The sequence below is a fragment of the Camelus ferus genome, chromosome 11, assembly GCF_009834535.1.
Source record: "Camelus ferus isolate YT-003-E chromosome 11, BCGSAC_Cfer_1.0, whole genome shotgun sequence".
In the NCBI taxonomy this organism is placed as follows: Eukaryota; Metazoa; Chordata; class Mammalia; order Artiodactyla; family Camelidae; genus Camelus; species Camelus ferus.
This window is the reverse complement of record NC_045706.1, coordinates 9,025,198-9,052,182: the sequence shown is the minus strand read 5'-3', so window position 1 is coordinate 9,052,182 and position 26,985 is coordinate 9,025,198. Positions and strand designations below refer to the sequence as shown.

Below are 26,985 nucleotides of genomic sequence, written 5' to 3'. Positions count from 1 at the left end.
GCTGTGTGGTGCCTTGGAAAAGCTGCTTACCTTTTCAATCCTCAGTTGCCATATCTACAAAATGAGGTTGGAATTAGGATTAAAATGGAGTGTTTCCAAAGCGTCTAGTATAGTGCCTGGTGTACAGTTAAGTATAAAATAAAAATGGCACCACTATTACCATGTTAAATGTATTTATTCAAAAACGTCCTGGCAATTAAGCAGAAAAAAAGATGCCCCAGGTATCTGAATGCACTGGTAGCAGACCCTGCAGGGAACGGGGAGACATTAGGCTGGATGAGTCTGCTTCCAGATGTTTGACGTCTCTGTGCCTCTGTTTCTGTCTGTCTTATGGGAGCTCCACTCACCTGCTCAGCTCACGGGAGCTTGTTACGTGGTTCAAAGGTTCTTCAGAACCAGACTCTACAGATGACGTGGATTTATATTATCAGCAGCTTCAATCATTGTGAACCATCATGTAGAAAAGTCAAAGGACCTTTTAAAATGTAGCCTTTATGCTCTGAAGCTTTTGTGTTCCATAATTAAAACGAATATTTTTAGAGGTGAATCTGTCCTTTGGAAAAATGCCAAGTCACTTTGGAAAGCTGGATTATGAGGCACCCACATGAAAGGTGGCAGCCTCCTTGGAGACAAGAGGCTGATTCCCTGCCTTCGGGTGTCTGTGCTGGGACTACCACTGCCCTGGCTTCGGCTCTTCTGAGCCCCTTCACCCCGTGGCCTCTGTTATGCTGCACCTGGAATCTAATCAAGGAAGAGCCACACAAGAATCCCAGGCTAATTTCAGGGTAAGGTGGTGATTTTCCAAATGAATGTGTCTAAAGTGACCCGCTTCTCTGCCTGGAACCTCTCATTACTGCCGCTGGCGGAAGCCACCGTGTTAGACACGGATTCAGGGCTGCTTCTGCACCCATATTTGAGAAATGGATATTTTCAGCTCTAGCTGGATAGCTGGAAGGAAACTGGGGGACATTCTTGTTGAGACTCGGGATGGGGAAGGGAGGAGGGAGCTGCCTAACAGCAGAACTAGAATCAGATTCTGGCCCTCTACGGCTTGACTCCCTTGGATGCCTGAGCTGAACCCAGGACCTGCCCCAGGGGAGGGGGCCGCTCTTCCCAGCAACACGCCCCGCCCAAACCTGCCCCTAGGCTTTTGAGAGAAGACTGCGGAATTGAGTGCTACTGTGTGGGACCCGCACAGGCCTCAAGGTCAACAGATAAGCTCCAAGCTCCAGCTCAAGTTCTAGCTCTGTGACCTTGGGGGCATCACCTTCGATAAACCTGTTGACTCATCTGTAAAATGGGGGCATATAGTACCTAGGATTAAACTGAGCCACTTTATTTAGAGAGCCTGACACAAAATGAGTACTCAGGATAAGTTCCCTTCCACTTATTCCTCCCTCTGAGCCAAAGTATTTCCACATCCAGCATCGTATTTCATCCGCATCTCAACCCTTAGTGGTACTGCTTGTGTGCCCCTTCTGCAGAGGAGGAAGCGGGGGCTGGGACAGGTGACATAGTTTACTCAAGGTCAGTGCGCTAATGAGAGAGCTGGGACTAGATCCTCTCTTCTGGAGAGTTTTTCAGACATCAAATCCATGTTTGAATCCCTGATCATTAACTTACTAGCCAGAAGGAATCTTGGGGAGGCTACTCTCTAAGACATGCTGTCCACTAAAACATTCTACAATGATGAGAATGTTCTGTATCTCTGCTATCCAGCATGGCAGCCACAAGCCACATGTGGCTCCCACACACCTGAAATGAGGCCGCTTGACAATCCAGGGTCAGTTTCAGGGCGACGTGGTTTCAAGGACATGGAGGAGCTGAACCGTGAATTTTATTTAACTTTGATTAATTAAAACTGAAATTGAAGTAGTCCCGTGGGGTAGTGGCCTCTGCATGGACAGCCCAGCTTGAAGACATGGTTTCTTCACATATAATAAGAGATGAAGTGCCCTTATCAGCAGCGAGGATTCTGTGAGGTTCTGTGTGAAGCCCTTGCGGGGCTCAGATGCCTGGTGATGCTCAGCGAGCGCCGGGTTCCTCCTTGACGCCCCTCGGCTCTGCCAGTGGGAAAGCCAGGCAGCTGTGTCTCCAGACGGGAGACTGGGGCGGATCCATACACATGTGCCTGTCAATGCTGATCAGCAGGCGGTCTCTCTCTGGCACCTGAACCAAGGAGCTTCACCATTGGGCCAACCAGAGGCCTTGGCTTAGCCAGTGCAACCTCACACCCTGGCCTGGTTCAGAACCCAGACAACTGGCTCCAAACACTTAGTCTAGAACCCTCTGTGCTCACCCATCCCCACTGGCCTCACCTGCAAGCATGCCCCACTGAGCCTGGGAGGGAGTGGACGTGGGTCCACGTAGAGAATTGTTAGCCGAATGCCATCTCTGTGCTGTTCTTGTGCTGAGAAACTGGCAGGGCAGGAAAGATGCTCACCGTGGGGTGTGCAGGGTCAGCAGGCCCCAGCTAACTGCATATCGGCCTCCCCTTTATTCTCAGGGCCTGTTGAGTCATCCAGCACTAAATATTTTAGCAGCCTGCTGATTCAGAGATAGACCGCACTAGTGTTTCTCTGGTTCCAGGGAAGGCACTGGAACAGGTCTGATCACTGATACTTTTAATGTCTTTTCCTTTTGCAAGGCAGTCAGAGGTGTTTGGGAAGAAAACCTCAGGGGAGGGGTACACGTGTGCCCTGGGAGTGGGCAGGGTGTGCAGAGAGAGGACCGCAGTGTGCGGTGGACACCGGTCAGTGCCGAGTTCTCAAGTCAGGAGCACCTGCAGGTGGAGGGGAGCAGGGCCCCAAGAGGTGAGTGTGGCGGGCAGAAGAGGGAGGGACCAGAGGTGAGGCTGAGGATGAAATCAGGCTGGAGGGAGGGGACCATTAGGTCCTGGAGCTCAAATCCTGATCCCAACTCTTAGGCTGTGCTGGGTGGTTGGGCAGCTGCTCCAATGGATACAGCGGCCAGTGGTGTCTCCTGGGGCATAAAGGAAGGTTAAACAGGATTAGAGAAGGCAAGACACAGAGTACTCTGCACAAACTGGCTCTCCATGGCCAGCATCTGTGACTACAACAGAGCCCTGGACAAGGTCCTGGAGCTGCGGGAGAGCCCTGCAGTCAGCTCCATCCCCACAGCCAGCTCAGCCACCAGGCAAATGTGCACCCAGGCTGGGTGCTTAGAAGGTCTCGGCCAAGGTCTCGGCTGTTGGGGAGGAGTGGGACGCTGGGCGCTGGCTTCTCCCTTGGAAAGAGGGTTGGGGTGAATGGGTCAGTGGGCAGACACACTGCAGTGAGTGATGCCTGCCGTTTGTGGACTCTCAGCCCAGTGCTCGCACACTCCTGAGGGGTCAGGCTGTTCACCAACTCCTGTTACTGTGTACTTTCTCCAAGGGACTGTACCTCCTTCCCCTGCCTGGGCCACAGCGTCTTCTGACGCTGGATTAGGAGGTGGACGTCGTGATCCTGGATTCTCTGTCTAGAAATGCTTGGTGGTGGTTGTCCCTATACAGAGTGGTTCTAGGCCTCTGGCCAAGAGGATAAGCCACAATCTCGTTTCTTTGGGAAGGTTAGACTTGCAGGCACTGCTCTTGGTTACCCAGCACCCGATACTCTGCATGGCACAGAGTGGGCGCTCTACAAGTCCTCGCTGAATAATTTAACCCAACTCGTTATCAGTTGGAGGCTTCCTGTCGTGGGAAACCAGTTCAGATGGGACTCTGGAGGCAGATGGCTGGATCTAACTTCCAGCTCTGCCATTAGACTCTTCAACCCTGAGCAGAATCCTTAGCTACTCTAAGCCTCAGTTTTCTCACCTGTAAAATGTGTATAATGCTAGGGCCCATCACAGAGAGACATCAGGGAGATTATATAAAAGATAATGTGTGTAAATAGCCTAGCAGAGTGCCTGCCTCGCACTCAGTAAACGCGTAAACATCAGGGGTAATTTTAATGATTACTATTGTTTTTATTACTGTATCATTTGAATGATAATAATATTATTCAGGCAGGATACTGGTAAACACTTGTGCTTTGACACAAGGACTAGATGAATTTTGCTGACGTTATTTTGTATCTGCCCTGGACTCTTTGGGATGTATCATTACCCTCTAATGCTACCTCCCATCCCATGGCCAACAGCCTCCCCAGGGGGGTGGCCCTCAGTGTCGCAATATTGTATCTGATGCAAGGTCAAGCCGTTGGGCACGCACGGGGAATGCATTCTCTTCCTTGGGGAAACTAGGGCTTTGGGGTTAACCTCTTGCCAAGAGTGGCTGCAATGAGGCTGAAACCTAACATTAGTGGGAGGGAGCGAGTGCCGGTGTGGGTGAGCCCAGCTGGGGCTGCACCAGCGGAATGCAAGCTCTGAGAGCATCCTATGGGACAAGTTGCCCGACTATCTTGGCACGATGTTATGAGCTGCTGGCTCATCCCAGACCTCCTAGAGGAAGGGGTAGGGCTGAAAGTTGTCTGACTCTGCCCTGACTGCATCTGCTGTAGCATAATAGCTGGAGAAGGAGACCCCCTCCTGGCAGAAAAAACGTGCTTGGCCAGAGTTGTCAGAAAGTGAGAATTTGGACGAAGGGAGAGAGCCAGGCTTGGGCTTAAGGTCTCAGTTGAGACCAAACTGCCTTTTGGGGCTACCTGTGAAGGATGTCTGGGGAAGATGGCCCCTAACTCCTGGGGATCTGGTGGCAGGGATGCTCACCCTTTGAGACGGGTACCATCTTGCTGGCTCAGGCATTTATAGTCATGAAATATCTGAACTAGAAGGACCTTTAGGCTCCTCATTTTACAGATGAGAAACTTGAGACCCAGAGAGGGTGTGTGACTTCCTGAAGGCCACACAGCTTGTCATGGGGGGCCTCTGGTGTGACTCATACTGAACACAGTTCTTCTCACCTCAAGACCAGTGCTCTTTCCAATGAACTCACTGGTGCTCTAGTGAACAGGCATCACCTTTCCTGTAAACAGCAAGCATCTCAGGTAGGCCTGGTATGCACTGACATTATAGATGGTTTTCTGGAGGTGGTGTTTAAAGCAATCTTGTTTAAAAGTAATCTTGTCCTTGGGTTGTATCTGAGAAAGTTGCAAAATGATTTAAATTGTGACCTCTGTACTCTGTTGACCCTGCCTTTCTTTTGCTTGTGGCCAGTAGCATTTGCAGTAGGATTGCAGGAAAACCGCTCTTAGAAACAGGTTGGACAAGTGCTCGCAGATTCTCTGATTCACCATGATTTGGGAAGTGTGCAGAGATGGATAGGGAGAGAAGTCTCTGATTAGAGTCAACTCAGGAGAAAGCTCTGCTGAAACTTGAGTTCCATCTCCTTCTGGCCCAGTGAGTCTGTGTGAGCAGTTTACTGAGGAAACCCTCAGAGGACACAACAGTTCATTTCAAGTTTCTTTACAAACACTTGAGCCATGAATCCTCGGGAGATAAAACACTGAAATGATCGTTGCAGGGTCTAGTTTTGTTTTTGCATGAAGATGGGAAGTTTATGTTAGAAACCACCAGACTCCCTGTTGAGTTGCTGTTTATACCTCCTACTTGGTTCATATTTGGTCTTCAGGGGAGAGAAATTATTTTGTAGAAATGGACTCACACAGGGGGACATTTTTGCTTCTCAGAAACTCCCTTTGCATTTTGCATTTGGGAACGATAACCGACCCAGATAGGAAAGTGTTACACTTTCCTGCTCTTTCCTGGAAAAGCCACAGGCTCTCCCAGCCTAATGGAGGCTATTTCATGTCTTCTCTTCTAAATTCTTTTCCTTTGGTATAAGAATTGGAGCAATGTGTAAATGCAGAGGCAGGCCCCGACTTGAAAGGCATTAGAGGCAGAAACTTCAGCCTGACTGAGAGATGCTGGCCAGACTCACACGCCCTTGTCCCCGGGCGACCCCTCTGCCCGCCTTGCCCCTCCCCCCACTTCTCGGCCCTCTAGGGAATCACATTCTTGTTCACGAGACCACTGGGGCTCAATCAAATGAAGTGCCTGTGAAGCCTTCTCAACCCTCCAGCTCCCCAGGAGTACCCTCCCCAACCCTGGCCCTGCCCGAGAATTGAGAGTTTTCTCTATAACCTGACCACAATTTTAAGACAGAAGCAAATGTGTGCTAGTTCATACAGGATTTCATCCTTTGTAGGACAGCTTGTGTGTTTTGAGCTGGACAGATCTGGGTTCAAATTTGTCACTTATTCACTCTAGGACCTTGGTCAAGATACTTAATCCCTTGAGGTCCCAGTTTCCTCATCTGTAAAATGGGTATAAAATCAGTACCTACCTCTGGAGGGTCGTGTGACAGTGTGTGTGGGAAGTGCTAGCTCAGGGCTGGCACAGGCACATACCCAAAGCATGTCTGTCTCCGTCTGAGGGTCAGGGTCTGCACTGGTCCTAGTCCTTAGCACAGTGGACTGCACATAGTAGGCCCTCGGCAGATGTTTGTAGATCGACTGTGTCTTGTCCAGCAGACAGAGGGTGTGTCTATTTGGTGCTTCCCTCAAAAGAGAAATACAAATACGTTGGCTAGGTTAGTTCAATAACACAACAAAAAAATCATTGTAGTTATAAGTCATACATTCACTCATTTATTCATTCACTCAAACTGAGGGCCTCAGACATGAAGGTCCATGTCAGGTACTCTAGGCAAGGTTTCTGATCCTCAACAATATTGGCGTTTCGGGCTGGGTCATTGTTGGGGGGCCATCCTGTACACAGTAGGATGTTTGACAGCCCTGGATACCAGTAGCATCCCCTAAGTCATGACAATCAAAAATGCCTCCAGACACTGCCAAATGTCTCCCGGTGGGCACAGCTGCCCCTGGTGGCTCCAGATGTGGTCCTTTAAAGCAGCAGCCTTGGTATCACCAGGCAGCCTGTTAGACTGTGGTTGTTTCAGCACATATTTTATCTTCAACCATTGCCCTGATGTGATGCAGACATCGCCTCTGACTCCTGGAGAAGCTTGTTTTTCTGCCCAGGAAGATGGTACAGCAGGCAGAGCTCGCTTTGTGTTTAGTCAATGACTTACTTAGAACTAGGACTAGGTCAAGTTCAAATACAGACCCAGCTGAGTACACCCCAGGTGATGGGCAGCGCGGCCCCTTGTGGGAAGTGGGCTTTGTGTGCACTCAAGGACGAGTCTAAGGCCACGTCTGGAAATTCTGGATAAGGCTGAAAAGCTGCGTGGAACTGGCCCCTCGCGTTTTCTGAGTGTATTTTGGGTTCAGGCTGACAGCTCAAATTAGCACGGGCAGAGACGATGGCTGAATTTTTTTTGAAGGCCTGAACCCTGCCTACCAGTATTTCTCTTTGCCCTTACAACTCCATTTTGCTGGGTTGCGGTTCAGAAATGTACCTCCCTGCTTGGACAGCCCTTCATGGAATGTGAGGGCTTGGTGCAGAAGCCCAAAGCGGTGATTCCTTCTGGAAACAAACAAACTTCCTCAGAAGTCACTGGTGAAGTGGATTTTATATTATTAGTGTGAGGGCTGAACTCACATGTGAGAGTTCCTCATGGCATATTCCTCTGCTGACGTGTTCAGAGTATATAAAAATAACCCGAAGCTAGCCCTTGGTCACTGTGGACTGATTAGGAGTTTAGGTTCTCAGACACACAGCCTGTGTGTGAGCCGGGCTCTGCTGGTTGTGACCTTGGGGAAGAGACTTCCCTTTCCAAGTCTGCTTTCTCCTTTGTCTGCTAAGGACAGTAGTGGTGTCCGTGACACAGGCTCACAGGAGAATGAAGTCAGAGAAGAGATGTAAGCCACTTCGCAGAGGGCCAGCTGGGCAGCAGATGCTCACAAATGTTAGCTAATATTAGAGTGATCATTTAAGAAAAAGTTCTTAAATCACCTTTTTGTTTTCATCATCTGGTAATTAAGTGGGGACAGCGGAGAGCACACTGTCTTGTGGATGATATTTTGTCACTCTTCAAAGCTGGCAAATGGTAAGATGACCTTCTAGGTGACGATGACCTTTCGGTTTGGGTTTCTGGTGGTTGAGTGAAGCCCTGAGATGCTGATGTGCTGGAGAAGAAGGGCCTCAAGGAGCAGGGAGGCCCTGGGCAGTGGGGAAGCTGAGGGAGATGGGGGGAGGCTGGCCCCGGAGGAGGGGGCTCCTGCAAGGAGGGCAGAAAGATGGCAGGTGATGAGCACCGGGCGAGGATCAGCACAGCTGCCGGGACAGGCACTGGAGAAGGCTGGTGTTCCGCCCTGGAGGAGGCAGCCTGGTTCAAGAGACAGCACACCAGCATTAGAGGACTAAACTGCTCACAGCCCTAACTGTCTTTGCCTCTCATTTAGTAATTAATATAGGTGGCCATTAGCACTTATCTAGAAGATCTTCTCCACGAGGGCACATATTTTGTCTCTTCTGTTCACTCTTATCTCCCAGCACCTAGAAGTGCCTAACACATTGTAGGCGCCCAAGAAATGTTTGTCAAATGACTTAATCATATGCTTCCTTATCTCAGCCACTTACTGGTTATATTCAAGGAGAGGCTTCATTCCCACTACCTAGAACATTCTATGTCTTTTCTCTCAGTCCATTTCCTTCCTTCCTTCCTTCTTTCCTTCCTTCCTTCCTTCCCTCCCTTTGGCTTAGTGTCTCATCAACGCCACTCACCCCCGTACCACTTTCAAGACTTTTTCCACATCTCTGTACCACTTGTATTATCATCTACTTACTAGTTTTCTTTTTATCACTTCATTTTTATTTCATTACTTTAGTTTTATTCTAGATGATGTCTGTGAACATTATGGGTTTGGTGTACTAACTATGTCCTATTCCTAATTTGCTTTAACCATGTAACTATTTATAATACCCTAATAAGAGGAAACCTTCCTATGGTAACACCTCCTTACCCTGTACAACTCAGCTTAAGAATTCTCTTCTGGAGAATCTCCGCATACCTCTTACAAGGCTGATTTAAATATTCTTTTGTGTTTCTGTCACATAGTAGCCATTCTATTAACCATCTGTAGAAGGGAGCAAGGGACCATGAGGCTTCTGACTTTGCAAAGGGCCAGGAATGTGATAGATACTTAGTGATTCTGAATGGCTGAATGAAACCCCTTGAGTCCAGGGGAGTTTGGACATGTGTGGGTGCCCTGAACTATCTGTGATTCTCTGAAGACAGCATGCTGTAACCAACCTTCCATTTGGGTGCCCATCAACAAGTCAGACATATAAACATCCCTTTAGACTCAGACCCGCGGCAGGCAGCTGGTGTGTTCTTTGTCTAGGGCGGGTCTGGCCTCGGTCCTTCAGCATCACGTCCTCTCCACCATGTAACTAGCCAGCCTTGCATGTTTCCAGTCTCTGGCCTTGTTTCCCAGGTTTTTATCATGTATGAAATTGTGGCTTTCGCAGTCCATGGAGGCGCCCTTGGTTCAGTGGGGCAGAAACCAGTCAGATAGTTAGAATGGCTAGAATTGGAGAGAATCGAGGTTCCTTTCAGTCTGTTGGCTCACTTCTCCTGATACACACGCTGCACCCTTGGTTCATCCTGCTCCGAATGCCGACTGCAGGAAAAATCTCCCTTCCGGCTCTGTCTCTATGCAGCCTTTGACCTTGGGTGTGTCACTCTCCTTCGGTAGGTCTCAGGTTGGATTCCAGGATTCCCACAGCATGAGTCCTTTTCTATAAAGCAGCATATTCATGTTTTCTTCTTTTCCCCTTTCCCTTCAAATGAAGCCTTTCTGCACGCAAAATCTTATGCGGAGCCCAAAGATGCGACAGATTTAAGTGAAACACACTGGTGCCTTCCAGGTAGTCTTTAAGATCACTCCAGAAACCTAGGACTCTGGAGAAGACAGTGTAACAGCTATTGCATGGGGGCATTGCTGAAAACACAGACCACGTTTCTGCAGAGGCCTTGACCTTGTGCTCAGAACCAAGAAATCCTTAGGATGTAAAGATTCAGCCAGGGATGCAATTACTAAGGCACACCTTCTCTGCCTGTGATTTAGTCTTTTTCTATAGATGCTAAGACAAAGGGCACAAGCCTGTGTCTGTCCTCCTCTGTACCAGTGCAATCGTCCCTCAGTATCCATGGGGATTGATTCCAGGACTCCCGTGGATACCAAAATCCGAGGATGCTCCAGTCCCTTATATAAAATGATGCAATATTTGCATATAACCTAGACACATTCCCCCTGCATACTTTAAATCATCTCTTGATTATTTATAATACCTAATACAATGTAAATTTTATATAGACAGTTGCCTACGTGTGGCAAATTTAAGTTTTGCTTTTTGGAACTTTCTAGGATTTTTTTCCCCCAAATATTTTCAGTTGCCAGTTGCTTGAATCCATGGATGCAGAAACCACAGATGTGGAGGGCCTACTGTATTGTGCTGTTATCCTGACCTGGAGCAGGAGGAGACAGGCAATGCACATCTACTATAGCTTCAAATTTACTTCTGGCTGTGGCTAGGACCAGGGCTCTGTGGGTTAGCTGAGACTTTCTGGTGTGGATGTATCTCTGTCATATGCTGGGATTTGAATATCAATCCCCTGTGATGCTGAGAGCCCTTGACTTCATCTTCTACCAAGTGTGTCCTACACGGGACCATGGCTCTGTCCGAACGCTAGCTGCCAAATATCATCGCATTGATGATACCCTGGAGAGGTGCTGGGGTCAAGCCTTTATCTGCCGGAGTGTTTCTCCTGCAAGGAATGGTCTTCGATTCTGCATACTTTTATAAAATTTCTCAAAGAGGAGATTAAGTCACAGTAACAACCAGATACCTACTGTATTAGTTTCCTGCTGCTGCTGTAATAAATGGCCACCAAATCATGGCTCAAGACAATACAAATTTATTTTCTTAGAATTCTATAGGTAAAACATTTCATATGGGACTCACTGGGCTAAAACCAGTAGAACTGTGTTCCCTGCTGGAAGCCCTGGGGAAAAACCTATCTCCTTGCTTTTCCAGCTTCAAGAGGCTGCCCACATTTATTAGCTCATGGTCCCTTCCTCCATCTTCACAGTCAGCAACACAGCATCTTCAAATCTCTCTCTGACTCTGCTTCCATCGTCACCTCTTTTTCTCTCTCTTCTTCCTCCCTCTTCCACTTCTAAAGAGCTTTGCGATTATATTGGGTCCACCCAGATAATCCAGGATAATCTCCCTATTTTATGGGAGAGTGATTAGCCACCTTAATTCCCCTGTGCTGTAAATTAATACATTCACAGACATCTTTGTGGACATCCTTGAGGGGGACATCATTCTGCTGGCCACAACAGTAGGTTTCAAAGCTTAGTGTTACCTCCCTGTGTCATGAAGGTTATGCATCCAGCAACTGGGACTGGGGCACTAATTCACTTGAAAGGGATGGTATCTGAAAATCATTTTAGCTCTTTGCCTAACTGGAATGCTCCAGCTTACAAGGTGGTGAGTGGGACATGTTTTTTTATTTTAAGTGGGTATGATCTGGGATCAGGGCACAAGGACACAGAAGATGAGGCATTCCATTTCTCACGTCACCAATAGCTGATGGTATACATTTAAACAAATTAGCCTATTTGAGTGTCAGTTATCACATTAGTGTAAGAGGCACTTTAATAATATACCATTGAGTCCATGATAGGCATGTGAAGAAGGAATCTATTTAAATTTCCATCAGAAATGTGACTCGTAGAAGCATGGTGTTTTTAAAGTACAATATTTTAGTGGAAGGCAGTACAAGTCTATTTCTTTATTCTACAGAGAATTTCATTTAGGGCCATCAAACCTCGGGCATCTGTTTCTTTAAGAAGAGGAAAGGAAGCCTTGAGTCATTTGTGAGTCTCTTGCCCTTTGGTCCCAGAGGATATAAAATATGGCAAGGCTTTCTTGACACCAAACTTAAAATAGGAAGCGTGGCGTCCACATATAGCCACAGGCTTTTCTCCACTGGGGCCTAGATGCAGACATTTCCAGACAAAAGGTGATACGTTTCAATGGTGCGGGCAGGTAAGCGCCACTCTGGGGTGCGGTCTGTGTTAGCAGAGTTGATTAGGGCCCTATGATGAAAAAACACAATCAACCCCACAGCTCACATGGTTCCGGGAAAGATGGCCGCGGGAAGGGGTTTGGATTTAGCCTCTGCTGGTTTTAGAGGGTACATCAGCCCAGGAGAAGGCATGTCAGGTTTTGCAAACTGTAGAGGACAGTGCACTCTAAGGATCTATGGTTAAGCAGCGTTAGGACTAGGCACGTGGAGAAAGAAGGGCCAGAATTTGTCTCCAGGGTCAAGCGAGGCACCATTTCATCCCCAGCATCTGTCTGAGGCTCCGGAGGGCAGATTGCCGGCCTTCCCCTCCTCACCTCCGCCCCCACACCCCATCCCGCCCCGGGCTGCGGGCCGAGCAAGCGTGCGTGGACCGCCGAGTTGGGGCACCGGCCTGTACTTGGCCTTCTCAGTCAGTTCACACGCCGGTGCCTGCCTGCGATGCCATGAGTAGTGGAAAGCGCCGTGGAAAAACTAAACTCTGCAACAAGTTGTCATGACTCAGAGACTCCTGGAGGAAGTCCGCTGTGCACTCGGGAGCCGCGGCCGGGCCGCGCGTCCGTCTGTCCATCTGTCTCTCTGTCTCCCGCGCGCTGTGCGGCCGCGGGGCGAGTGGGCGCGCTGCCGCGTGGGCCCCTCGGTGGCCTGGGCGCGCTGCGGCCGGCCCCGCGCATTCCTGGCCCGGGAGGAGAGCGCGGCGGGCGCCCTGCGCGAGCAGCTGGCTGCGCGCTGGCCGGCCCGGAGCGCCGAGAGCTGGGGGAGGAGCCTGGCCCGGCCGCCGCCGCTCTCCCACTCATTGGCCTTTTGTGCTGCAACTTTGCCCGAGCCCTTCGGGGAGCCGCGCCGCCCCGCACCCGCCCTGCGCCGTTGCCCCGGGAAAGTTTGCGTCCCCTGGCCGGGTGGGGCCGTGGAGGCTCCGCGCGCCGCGCCGCTGCCGGGCTCGGAAGCCTCAGCCTCTCGGGGGCTCTCGGGCAGTTGCGTCCCCGAAGGAAGTCGGCTTGGCGCGGGCCATCGGCGATCGCCCCGGGCTGGTAAGTGCGCCGCAGTCAAGGGCGGGCGGGAGGGCGAGCGCCCGGGGTCGGGGAGGAGACCCGCGTCCCCAAGACCTTGGCCGCCAGACAAAGGCGTGCTATCAGTGGTAGCTGAAGCTCGTTTCATCTTTTCCCCAACAGAGACTGGTTAAGGGGAGGAAAGTGTTTGAACACACGTTTGTGTCCCCTGCTGGCAGAGGAGTGTGTCTGCGGGTGAGAAGGCGGGGCGCGGGCGTCTACCCGGGAAGCACGTTCCGCCGGGTGAGGCGGATCGGGATCCGCGCCCGAGGTCGGGGTGCAAGCCCGTGGCTGGGATCCCGTCCACGGTTGAGGTATCCGCCTGCGGTCGGGGTTTGTGTCCGTGGTCGGGGTCCCCATCCGTTGCTGGGGTCCCGGCCCGCGACCCGGCTCCGCGCCCTCCCCGCTGGGCTCCTTCCGAGCTGGTGTGGTCCCACCCGGTAGCGCGGGGGCTCCCCCGGCGGGCCGCAGCGGCGCGTGGATTAGCCATAAAACTCTGCACTGGATTTCCTCCGAGTTTGGGACTTTTAAATTCTCGAATAGTTACGTCAGCGGGGCGATTGCACTTCAGGGCTCGGGCGCACCACGTGACCCGCCCTTGCTTCCCCTTGGCGTCCTTGGCTCCGCGGCCTGGGGCCGAGTCTTCCCCTGCCTTCGGACCTCCTGGAAATGCGACTTCAAAAGTACTGTGATTCACTGCACGGGCTCAGAGCACTTTCTGCAGCAAGCTCTTGCATGGTATTCCTGCAGCGTTTGTTGTCCTCTTAGTGCTTGTCTTGTCTTAAAATGGCATCGTCATCATCGTGATATTATTATGGTTGTTATCCTTTGCCTCTGTCAGAAGCTAGGAGTGGAAAATGGGGAGCGGATTGGGATACAACTGAAATAGACATTGTGAGAAAAATCTGTCTCCAAGGTGGACTGTGGTGGGGAAGGGGATGGAGACAGAAGCCCAGCCTTGGGAAGGGCAGCCAGGGGGCTTGGTTGGTGCTTGAGTGTGTGAGTGTGCTTGTGTGTGTGCGTGCATGTGTCCATATGACTGTCGAAGCCTCTTCTCTGACTGTACTTGGAAAAGCAAGTGTCCCAGTGCAATTTCCTACCTGTTTCATGCCAGAGTAAGGTGCAGCTCTGTTACTAGGTGGAGAACTCTCTTCTCATGTCTCTCCAGTTCCCTATTGAGGCCACATTTCAAAAGCTGTTTTCATGTGTTTGGAAATGACTTTGTCTGAGGCCTTATCCTGAGGCTGGGTTTCGTCTGTGGGTTTCACCCATTCAGATTTACTTATATATTTCAAAGTTAGTCTTCAGTAGTGTTTTAGGGGGCCCATTTGGTCAGTTGATGGAACTCAGACGAGGGATTTGGTTGGAAATTGTGGAGTGAGTTACCTCCTAAAATGTTCAGCGTTTCTGCTCAACGTTGAGCTGGGAGCTCCTCCAGAGAATGGGGCCGGTTGTGCTGGGCAGGTGAGTGGAAGGGAGTGGATTCCCTTGGGGCTCCTTCTCATGGACTGTGACCCGGGCTTGGGCATTCTCCTTAGAGTAGAGTTGGAGCAGGAAATGGGTCAGGAACCGCCCTCCTTGTGCAGATATCACAGCCAGCTCTCAGCTACCCAGAGCTGCTTCTTTGGCTCCTGCATTGTCTCTGGTCCCTCATCAGAAGTTACTTTCCGAGCCTTAGGTAGGCCAGGCACCTTGGAGCACGACCAAACACAGACATTACTGGTCATGGAAGTCCACGGAGCCTGTGCGCCCCTCTGGGAGAGCTGGACAGGATTGATGTCTGGTGCTTCTGTTCGCCTCCATGCCTTTTGTCTCTCTAAACTTGAGCACTTAAAATATTTTAGCTGGAAAGAAACTTAAAGATCAAGGTTTCATTATACAAATGTGAAAAGGGAGACGCAGAGAAGTCCAGGGTCTCGGCTGGGGTCATGCGTGAAGGTGGCATTCAGACCCACAACCCCAGACACCTGGCCTGGCAGCTAAGTCCTGTGGCTTCTTTGGTTTTATACCTCTTTGTATCATGGTTATTACATTTGTTGTTTCTATGGAGACAGACAGTGCTCATGGGAGGCCATGTCTAGTTTGCAATACCACTCCACAAGAGTGACGTGGGGCCTGGGGGATAGATAACTGGTGGTTGAACTGAAGAAGACCACCTCTGCTTTCAGGGAGGGGTGTGTGTGCGTGTGTGTGTGATACACCTGAGTGCACACATGTTGGGCAGACTGTACGGTGAGGTTAGTGTCCTGGTAGAGGATATTTAGACGTGCAGGAAGGTGTTTTGGTTGTCCCAGTGACTGGAGCGCACTCTCTAGTAAGCGCCAGGGATGCTATGCGTGGGACAGTCCTGCGCAATCAGGAACCACCTCACCCCAGATGCCAGTAGCACCCTGGTAGAGGACACTGCAGGTGTTTTAATCGTTGGGAGAGACCAATTCTGATTAGAAACGTGAGATACAGTAGCTTATGGGCTCAGTAGGCTGCAGGATTCAGGTGTGGATGAGGCTGGGAGAGCCTGAAGGTGGGGTCAAGAGCACGTGCCTGTGTGTGTGTGTGTGTGTGTGTGTGTGTGTGTGTGTGTTCCCTTGGGATGCAGTTCCACAGCCATAAGCAAATGGTTCTTGAATTAACTGGTTTGAGTCTAGCAAGCCCTGGTATCTTTTGCACAATCAGGAGAAGGTTTATGAAGCTAGTGACAATCACTGATCACTCCTGGTGAGAGGAGCAAATCGAAGGAGAAGGGGTGCCCTGGTCTCTCCTGCTGTGACCTGTGACCAGGGCGTGTGAAATCTGTCGTGATGGTTGGGTTTTGTGTCCCCTTCCCCGCTGAGGTCACAGTCCTTTGTTTATAACCTCAATAATCATTTCCACAGCAACTCACTGTGATGACAAAACAGCCCAAGGATTATGAAGTCATTCGGCAGAAAGGGAGGGCGTGAAAAAAAAGAGCTGGGAAAACATGTTTGTAGGGAAGTGCCTCTAAAAATAGAGGCGAGGGGCAGGCGAGATTCCCGAGGGACCACAGAGCAGTTATCTGTATGGGGGTTTCATTTCAGATACGTCGGATATCAGCCGAGTCCCCCTTCCCTTCCTGTCTGGCCCACTCTGGTGTATGGTTTCAGTCCGTCATTTAGCAAATGTATTCAGTGCTGCCAATTAAGAGAAAGCGGAGTTCCCAAGACTTGTTTTTCCTTGGGTTGGGGAGAGGCAGTATAGAGACAGCTCTGAATTTAGAGATGAAGATTCTGTATTAGAAGCCCTGCTCCACCTTTATCAGCTTTGTGACTTCGAGCAAGTCACTACGGTCTCTGAGTCATGATTTCCATCTCATTTACGGTGGGGATACTTGCCCTGGCTGCCTGGCTCACAAAGCTGTGGGGGCAAGTGAAATCATGTGCATGAAAATACTTGGCAAACGGTGTTGCAAATGGAAAGTCATGCTAGTATTTTCCACCTTGTTGTGATGAAAGGAATTTAATTAGAGGAGGTAGATTTCCTAACACGTCTTGTAGCTTATTTTTGTTGTTACTATTTTTGTTGTTACTGTTATTTTTAAATGTAAAAAAGGAGGTACTCGTCAGTGCAGGTCTCTGGTTTGGAAGCTGGTTATCTAGCTTCCTTTCTGTCCATCCCCCCTTGTTTTATCGCCTTCCCTTTGAATTGCTTATTTATGCTTTCCCCAGAAAACAAGTGAAAATAAAAGAGTAGGAAATACATGTCAGCCCTGCTCAAAGAGAGCAAATCTGGGGGGAAAATGAAAAGAGAAAGCAGTTGGTTCGTAGGAGGTTTGGCTGTTTAGTCCCACTAATCTCTCCCACTGCCTGGTTGGGTCCAGTGGGTCCTCTGAGGCCCAGGGGCTCTCCCAGTGGGTGTCTGTGTCATTAGAGTACATGACTCCTAGCCAGTATCCTCAGGTTTAAGGGCACGGGGTTGGTTTCACATCACGATGTTTCCCCAATGGGGACCCATTCGAAACTGAGAAGCGATAGTAAGAAGCTGGATCATGTTGGCATCAGGGGCATCTTTTCCCTCCTTTAATTGTCAGGACGCCCCTCCCTCCAACCCTTGGGCTTGCCCTGGGTTGGCTGCCTGCTCTCCAGCTGCCCGCTTCACGGGAAAGAGGAAAAGGTCTGATGCTCTCTTGCACACCTTGAGCGAAGCTCGCTCACCCCATGAGTTCCCTGGCCCAGGAACCTGCCTTCGACAGCGCCCTGCTTCCATCTCCCAGGTTTTGTCTGGTGCTCAGCCGTGTGCTAGGGTCTCTCTCCCCGGGGCAGGGGGGGTGGTGCTGACAAGACCCTGCCTCTTTTCTCACAGCATCCTCGTGCCTAGTGTGGGGCTTGGGGGGACATGTTTCTGGCGGCCCCTTCTTGGGTCAGTGACAAGCTGTAGGGACAGGCCTTTGCTCCTTGCATGAGGGCTCAACCTCTTGTTGCATCAGTGGGCAGGGAAGGCTTAGGGAAGTGATTTTACTCCTTGTGCGCTTTTGGAATCAGGGACACTCTGTGACTGTCATGAGATACTGAGGACACCAAGAGGTTTTTAAAAAAACACTAAAATTTTGCCTCATCTGTGTACAAACATTCAAGGCATTTGTTCAGGCCTCAGCTTGCTCATGACCTGATCAAAGAGTTAGAGAGGAAGCTGGCTCTGGCCTGAGTTAAGTGGCAGCTAGATGGCTCTGGTGGCGGCAGCTGTTAACATCCCTCTGTTCTTGCTGCTTTCCACGCATCCATATGTTCACCAAATATTTATTGAACACTTGCTGTTTGTTGAGGACCCACTGTGCGATGCTGACACCCTGCTTTACGTATACTTTTTGCTCTTATTTCTTTTAATAATCTTTCCAAGTTGTACAATTTGTCCCCACTGTACAGGTTCAGAAACTGAGGCTCAGAGAGGTTAATGAACTTGCCTAGGACTACAGAAGGCTAGTGAAGGGCAGAGCTGGATTCAGGCTCACATCCGCCTGTCTCCAGGGCTGTGCTCTGTGTCCCACACTCGCCACCTGGCTCACCTGCACAGTGGACAGCTCAGTTTGATTTCTGTGCCCAGGGTTCTGGTGAAGTTGAGGCACCTGTGGGTTCCACGCACTGGCTCTCGGGAGAAGTAGGCAGCCTTGGCTGGGGTCTTGACCCTGAGGTGCTGGCCTATTGGACAGGCATGCCCTTGGCTTTGACCTCTCTGATCACAGGGGGCAACTACATCATCACTTACCTGACTGTGTAGCTTCTCCCTGCACCTGGATGGGTTTATTTCTTTGTCTTTTGAAAAGAACAGTGACTACTGTCTCCCTGCCTTATTTCTCCTAGAATAACGTCCTCCCCTTTGAGCTTTTGATAAACCCTAGTCCTTGAGCCCATTAACCCTGAGAGGTGTGGACATGACAGTCCAATTTTTCAGGAGGCTTAAGTTGTATATGAGAAGTTTCCCACTCTGCATCCCCTCCCTACCACCAGGTCTCCTGGGGAGCTGGTCACCACTTGCCTCCCATCCTTCTGTCCTAACCAGGGACCTGGCCAAGGGACCAGGCCAGCTGGGGCTGGGCCAAGGTGGGCACTGCCCAGAGCCTCTTCCAAGCTGTCCCTTTCCGGCCAGCCTAGGGGGCTGCACCTTTAGAGTCTCGGGGTTTTCAGATCAGAAAATCAGCAGGCTGGAGACCCAACAGTCCAAACCGTTATATTATGGAGGAGGTGCCTGCAGCCCAGGTGGGGAAGGGTCTTGCCCTGCTGGCTTCTCGCATGCTTTCCTTGGGGAGGCAGACCCCACTGGGCTGCTTTGCACGTCACTCTCTTTATTCTGCGTCTTTAAGAGAGATGCTGCTTGAGACCAAGGCCTGTGATCACAGCAGCCGGGATGGTGCTCAGCTCAGTGTGGCCTCGGATAGTGTGACTTCCCCGCCCAGGGACTCCATATGCTCTTTGTGAAATGGGCTGTCACCTTGCTCACAGTGACAAAGGGCCTGCGCAGCGCCCGGCACACAACAGCTTCACGTAAACCTTGGTTCCTTTTGCCTGTTGCCACCTGGACTCATCCCTGTTCCATGACCCCACCTGATGTGCACCCGGGGCCGGGTGGGTGAAGGAGCAGCGTGCACACCTGAGGGCACACACCTGGGCAGGAGTGGCAGGAGGAGGGGCACGTGTACCTTGAAGAAGCACATTCAGTGTCTTCTCTTGGGAAAACAGCACACTCTGTTGTGTTTGAGTTACTGACATCATTTGGGGAGCATTTCCCGTCTGCCGGGCCCTTTGCTAGAGAAATGTTGGCGCTTCTGGTCCCAGTGAATCCTCCCCACTCCCTTTCCAGGCAGGGACTCCCTTGCCCCCTCTGACAGATGGGCAACCCGGGGCTCTGAGAGGAGATGTCCCACAAGGTCACACTGCCCATCATTGCTGGAGTGATGTTCAGACTCTGGCCTCCCGTCCCCTGCTCCGTCCTGCCTCTCTGGGGAGAGTGTGGAGGGGGGACGAAGGGTTGGTCTCAGAATGCTGGCGGGGAGGCCCGGAAAGGACCTGCATTTATGCTCCGTATGCTACCGTGCCTTTGCTGTGGCTTCTCACCTTGCCAGCTGGGTCACACCCAGCTCATGGCCGGCCAACAGCTCCTGAAGGTGGAGAGATCAGAAGATTCCATTTTGCTCACTTATGACAGGCTTTGCTTTTCTTTGGGGGAAAAAAAAAGAAAGAACGAGCCAACGTGAGCAGCGCTGGGCTGTCTTTCAGCTGTGTTGGTGAGAGCCACACCGGCATTTTCCAAAGCATGGGGCACAGCTCCGGGGGGCCCTGCCTGAGCTGGGGGCTGCCTGGTCCTCAGGAGTTAGACATCGCTCACTCTGTGTTAGAAGAAGGTGAACATAGCGCATGAAAACCACGGACTCACTGGTGTTATTACACATGATGAGGTACATTTATCTAATCTGAACAACTGACTTCATTGATAGTTAAGTATAAAGTATATAATAGTGCAGGAGGTCGGAGGTATTGTGTGTGAAGCGTGCAGTTAATGACTTGACTTTACAACCCATCAGATGCTCAAAACCCTAATCATCTTTGATTGTTCCCATGGCCCTTCCTTCGCACAGCGGGTGTCGGGTGGACATCGTGAAGCTCGTTGCGCGCCTGACCCCAGCTCCTCTGTGGCCGCGGGAAGTCCGGCCAGCCTTACCTGGCACCGCTCCGTGGCTCTTGCCTGGCTCCCTCACCTGTGTTTCCTCCAATTATTCCCCTCTCTGGCATAAGCACTATTTCCCAGATATTCTGCTGCTCCCTGCTCTTTGGTCTCTGCTGCTCCCCATCACTTGCAGAACAAGAGTCTTGGACCTTTGTTGGAGGCCTTCTGCAAGCGGGCCTGGGCCCGGGCTGTCAAGCTGTGTGTCCCTCGGCCCCCTGCAGCGCTGCTTCTGTAAGAGCACACTCTGTCCTCTGGAACCCAAACTGAGCTCTGTGGGTGCTGGGGACAGGCCTGGGCCTGCACGCCTTTACTCGGGAAAGTTTTGTTTCTTTCTGAAATAATTTCCAACATACAGAAAAGTTACGAGAGTCGTACAGAGAACTCTCATATTCCCTTTGCCCAGATTCCTTACCTGTTGCCATTTTACTTCACTGTGCTTTGTCATTTCCTCTTTGTATGTGTGCGTACGGATGGAGATACGTATGTATATCCATTATCATTACTCTTTTGGAATCATTTGAGAGCAAGTTGCAGACACGATGCTGTCTCCATCCAAACAAAATAAAACACTCCAGTGATCATTTCCCCCAAACAAGGACTCTCTCCGGCACAACACCGATGCAGCCGTCCAGTTGGGAAATCAACGTACGTCCCTGTATCACCTAGTCTTCAGAACCCATTTAGATTCATCAACACAGCCCCCTTTCCCACCTGATCAAGGATCCAGCCCCAAAGCACGTGTCACACTCTTAAGTATGCCTGCAGATGCTCCTTCAGTCTGGAAGAACTCCTCTGTCCCTTGCTGTCTTTCATGACCTTTCAGACAGCTCTTTTACTCTGGAGAAATCCCTTATCCCATGTCCCTTCAAAAGTTCCCCATGACCAGACTCTGGCAGTCATTTTGGGGTGGGGATCCCACAGGGTGAGAAGTAATGCTGTGCTCTTCCCAGCAGATCACAGCCTGGGGCACAGGGTGTAATCCTGGTCAACACCTGGCCAAGTTGGTGCCAACCCAAGAAACCAGGTTCCTCACCTTTAAGTATCTTTTTCCCCTTGATCACCCGTTAGTGTTTGCTGGGAAGGTACTCTAAGACCACATCACTGCCCTTTACTTCTTTAAACCTCCATCCACCTGCCTTAGTGCCCTTCGCTGGCTCCTGCCTGAATTCACCACCACTCTGGTGGTTCTTAAATGGCGGGTTTCCTGTTTTCATCACTTCTCCCACAATTACCAGTTGACAGAGGACTGTAAAGAGGAACTTTTCCTTCTCTCCCATTTGTGTATTTGTTTGTGTTTTTACATCTATATGGACTCAGGGGTTATTACTTTACTCAGTGGGCTTTAATCTAGTCCTATCTGTATTTTTTTATGCCCAAATTGTCCCAGCTCTGGCCAGGCAGCCTCTTTGAGGTGGTTCTTGTGTCCTTTTGATATACCCTTTCAGCAGACAGAGCTGGGAAATAGATATATGTATATGCACGCACGCACACACACACACACACACAGAGTCCTCTGCATTTATACCTAGTGTTTATCTGGTACCTCTGATTGCAGCCCAGCCCTGAGTGTCCTTTCGAGCCTCATCACCTTCTGTGCATGCACATCTTCCCCCGACTGTGAGAACCTGGCTCCTTTATCTCCAGTGTGGTTATTTTTCTGCTAATCTCCCTGTGGGTAATGATTCCCTTAAGACCCTGGTCTCCTCCTCCGTGCCATTTCAGCCCCGTCCCTTCCCCAGCACCCTTTCCTTGCCCTGTCCGAGGGAAGAGAAGTGCCTAGTGTCTTTCCAGCCCAGCCCTCAGGGGGAGAGGGAGAGAGAAGCATTTTAAAATCTGGAAAGACCTTTGCACACACTCCCACCCCCTCACAGGCCCTTCCCAGATCGCCCCAGCCTGAAAGGAGCCCATGTTTTCTATGGGAGCTTCTGCTGTTACCTCCCTTCCCGTTTTTCCTTGCGTTAGACTTTCACCTTGGCTTGCTCTTGATTGGCCTGTCAACCCTGAAGTGTGCGATCCCCGTCTTTTAAAACCTACTTGAAGGGGGTGTGATTGACATATAAAAAGCTGTACATATTTAATGTATACAAATTGATGAGTTTGGGGATAAGTGTACACCTGTGAAACCATCACCTTCAGGACCATAAACATATCCATCACCTCTCAAAGTTTCCTCCCACCCCCCCTTACTATTGCTATTCTATTATCATATATTTTTTGCATTCTTTTTTATTGAAGTATAGTCAGTTTACAATGTGTCAACTTCTGGTGCACAGCATAATGTTTCAGTCATATATATACATACATATATTTGTTTTCATATTCTTTTTCATTATAAGTTACTACAAGATATTGAATATAGTTCCCTGTGCTATACTGTTATTTTTTTAAAAATTTCTTGGGGGTAATTCAGTTTTTAAATATTTATTTAATTGTTTGTTTGTTTGTTTGTTTGTTTATTTATTTATTTAATGGAGGTTCAGAGGATTGAACCCAGGATCACATGCATGCTAAGCATGCTCTACCACTGAGCTATGCCCTCCCCCCTAATTATTATTGTAATTAATTTATATTCTCATTTAATTCATCTTGGTGCTGGCCACAGAGCTCCTCCTGTGCACAGGTCCTGTGTGTTGAACTGAAGGTGTTGGCTTTTCAGAGCGGAATGTGAATGTCTTCCTCTTTGAAGCAGGACCCTCTCTGCATCCTTCTCTGAGAGGAAGGTGACTCACAGCCCTTTGGAGAAGCACTTGTTGATATAAGCCTCCCTCCCTGACATTCCAGCGGAAAATCAACCCTTTGCTGGCCTGACTAAATTTATAATGGGTTGGCCCAAGCAGCTGGTGGCAGCAGCTGGTAGTTAAAAATCTCTGAGAGAGTTTTTTTTCCCCTCTGAAAAATATTTCAGTCACTCTGGTCCCAGCGCCACCACTGGTAGAATTTGGAAGCCATTTATAGCCTCTTACAGTTGGTCTGAGAAGAATTCCCCCACGTACCCAAAAGTCAGCTCCCCCCACCTCCGCCCCAACCTCATCCATCTGGAGTGTGACCAGATGACTGCGAAGTGAGACAGAAAGATCCCAGGGCCGATGGCACAATGTGAATTTGACAGTTTTATTTTCGTGTAGCAATTTTATATGGTTCAATTTAATATATACGTGTATACACACATATGTGTATATTTTTAGATTATTAAAATTATGTTGAATGAGAGCTTCATAAACCTTTATCCAAGCTTGTTAACTCTTGATTTACACACTATTCTAACACCCTGGGCCTTGTTTTTCAGTCTGTAGTAAATTAGAAGCAGAGAACTGGAAGACATAAAGGAAAAAAAGAGTCAGGTGAGTTGTAAGGCGCAATGCAGGCTGACAGCCTGTGAGTGAGGGACCAGACTGAGTGTGCAGAGTCCTTGGCGATGGCGCTGTCCAGTGCCTTCCCTTTTACAGAAGCAAGAGTTAAGCTCAGAGGAGTCGCCTGGCTGAGATACCAAGGTGGGGCTGGTCAAGAATCCAACCCTCTTGACTTCATATGCAATTGTTTTTTAGTGCCATAGCATACCTCCCTGCTTAAATCATAGTCACTGAAGATGCTGATCATGTGTCATTGACAAAGTGTTTAATTATGTTCAGGATTCTCTGTTCAAAAAATTTAAAAAAAAATCAGGGATGTGTCCAAAATGCCTTGAAAAATAATTCCATCCCGAAGAATTAAAGTAAAAATGCTGTTGCATAGGCTATGCGGGCAGGTATCTATTATCTGAAAAATTCTCCACCGGGACCTTCATTTTCCCCTGCGGTGCCTGTTGAGTGAGGCGTGGCTGAGTTTCTGTCGTGGGAGGAGGCTGACAAGCCTGTATCCTCACGGTGGAATGTGGGAATGTAGATGTGGGGGAAAGACAGCATTGCTCTGCTTGTCCCGTCTCTTAAAACTTTCAGAGTTATGAATTGAAGTTGTTCCCAGGCACTTAAAATATTCCTTAAATACGCTTCCTTATTTATTTTGCTTGTAAAAGCAGTATGTGTTCAGCATAGAACTAGAAAACAGAGGTAAGGGGAGTGGGTATAGCTCAGTGGTAGAGTGCATGCTTAGCATGCAAGAGGTCATGGGTTCAACCCCCAGTACCTCCATTAAGTTAAAAAATACTAACAATAAATAATAATAATTAATAATAAACCTGATTACCTCCCCATAAAAAGCAAAATTGAAAAAAAAGAAAATAGAGGTAAATTCAATGAAGAGATGAAACACTCGTGACTTCATTGATGAAAGAGAATGACCGCTAACACCTTAGGGTACACCCTCCCACGTTGCTTGGTGTTCATTCACTCTGCTGCTCGCTCTGTGTGTGTGTTTATACATGTATGTACAGAGACACATATACACACATGCACATAAAATCTGGATCATGCTGTCAATATTTTTTTAACCTATTTCCAGTTAATAACGGACATATTTACCTCTGGATGCGTGGAGATCTATCTGCCTTATTTTTTTAAGTGTCTGCAATTGAGTGCATTCTGTGGGTGCTTTCACTTAATTAATTGTCCCCTACTGTTGGACGTTTTGATTGTTTCCTTTTTGCCTTTTTTTATGTGTGTGTGTGCTGTTGTGGCCACAGCTGTGTTCAGCATCTTTGCTCACACCCTTAATCGTCTCCTCAGAATAAATTCTTGGAAGTAGAATGGCTGTGTCAAAGGGAACAAAGTCTTTTACGGTTTTCGATGTGTGTTGCCAAAACTCTGGGGCCATGTTTTTCCGCTCAGGTTTTATGACTTTGGAAAGTCAGTATTGCCCGTCGTTTTAGGATGAATCGAGATCCAACAAAGACTTCCAGAGTCCCTGCTGGCCTCCCTCCCCCAGGCTCCCTCCTCCCTTCACTTCACCCTGGGCCCATTCGGCTCTCACTCCTTGGTTGTGGTCACGGGACTCCAGGGTCATATTCTGAGGGACTTGGGGTGGTGGGTGGGAACCGTGGAGGAAGAAGGAACATCCCAAGATCCATGGGAATAAATAGAAAGGTGTGGGTACAAGCGTGTGCTAGTCCGATCATATTTAGAACGTAGTTTTGGGAAATTCACCCTGGGCCGCCCTGCCTCTCATTTAGTGCCAAGGGCAGCACTTGGTGGCTGAGCATTTGATAGAAGCTTTGGGCTGAGTCTTCAGCTTAGGATCAAGTCCCAGTCCCTCGACCTGGCCTTGTGACCTGACTCCTGCTCTCCTCTCCCCTTCCTGGCTGTCCTTATCTACGCTCTAGCTGCATGACCTTTCTGCACTCCTCCTGAATGCCTGGCTCCTTCCTGATCTGGGTTGTTCAGATATGTGGCTCCCTGTGCTGAGGGCAGTCTTCTTTCCCTTACTCTTCAGCCTTTGGGACATAGCCCAGGAGGGTGCTTAAGGACATGACTCCTGGGGTCTGGCTTGGATCTGTATCCTGTTTCTGCCACTTTACCGGCTGTGCAACATTGGCTGAGTTGCTCAGCCTCTCTGTGCCTTAGTTTCCTCCTTTGGAAAATGGGCATAATGATAGTACCCACTTCACAGAATTATTGTGAAGATCAAACATGATGATATGGGTGAGCACTTAGATAACAGTTCCTGGCACACAGCAAGTGTCAATAAACATTGTGCTGGCCGGCTGGCCTCCGCTTACCACTTTACAAAGAAATTTCCCCCCTCCCCCATTCCAAGCTGGGACCTCCTAGTTTATGCTGTCATAGCCATTTGTACCTTTCCTTCTCAGCGGTTATAACAGTTGTTACTAGATAAATAAGCATTTTCCCAAGTATTTGACTGTTGCCTAAGACTGTAAGCTCCACGAGGGCTGGGACCACCTCTTTCTTAGTCACAACGTAGGGCTGTTATTCAATCAGTATCTGCTCAAGGAATGAAGATAACTGTTCCGCTACTTACTGCCACAGAGCCGAGTTCATCAGAAAGAAAAACTCACGCCCCTCTCTGATAAAATGGTAAGACCTAACTGGCTGTGAAAGCGGTCTTCCAGCAGAGTGAGCTGATGAAGTGTGACCGGTGACAGTGTCCAGTGATCTGTGTCCCTTCGAACTTTCAAAGCCAGTTTGCTCTTGGGGTTGTCTCATGCTGACCTCAGTGGATGAAGGACCAGTGTTGTTTTTAATTTCTAACTCACAGTAGATAAGAACTTTGGAAAATGTAATTAAATGGGAAATGAAATGAAACTCAAGGCCAAGGTTTCTTGACCTTGGCATGACTGACATTTTGGGCCAGATAATTCTTTTCTGTGTGGCTGTGCCATGCACTGTGGGATGTTTAGTGCCATCACCGGATCCCAGCTGCACCTGCCCCCTCGGGTGGTGATGACCAGAAGTGTCTCCCGATATTGCCAAATGTCCCCTGGGAGCAAAAATCACCCCTGGCTGAGAACCACTGATCAAGACCTCCAAAACACAAGCCCTGACAATCACTATTAGATTCAGAAGACAAAAGGACTCTGATCAGGTGGCTTACTGCAGGTTTCTTTGAGGTCTCATCAGGACGTGGTAACCAGCTGCCCTTGGACCAGCGCCATCTGTGGGCCACACTTGGAGCAGAGTCAGCCCTTCCTTTGCAGAAAGGGAAACTGAGGCCCTGCCCAGGGCCCAGACAAAAAATGTGCTGTTAAAACACGTGTAAGACATTCTGGGCTCAGGGAGGGTATAGCTCAGTGGCAGAGTGGGTACTTAGCATGCGCAAGGTCCTGGGTTCAATTTCCAGTACCTCCATTAAAAATAATAATAATAATAAAGA

General features: G+C 49.4%; 1 protein-coding gene and 1 long non-coding RNA gene across 2 annotated transcripts in view; both read left to right on the top strand.

Annotated features, from left to right (window-relative positions):
• Positions 1-26,985, top strand: part of TACC2 (transforming acidic coiled-coil containing protein 2) — a 196,482-nt gene that overhangs the window by 71,228 nt on the left and 98,269 nt on the right.
• On the top strand, positions 10,306-19,680 carry LOC116666957. Its single transcript, XR_004323753.1, has 3 exons — positions 10,306-10,998; positions 16,076-16,079; positions 19,670-19,680. It is a non-coding gene; the product is annotated as an uncharacterized LOC116666957 (long non-coding RNA).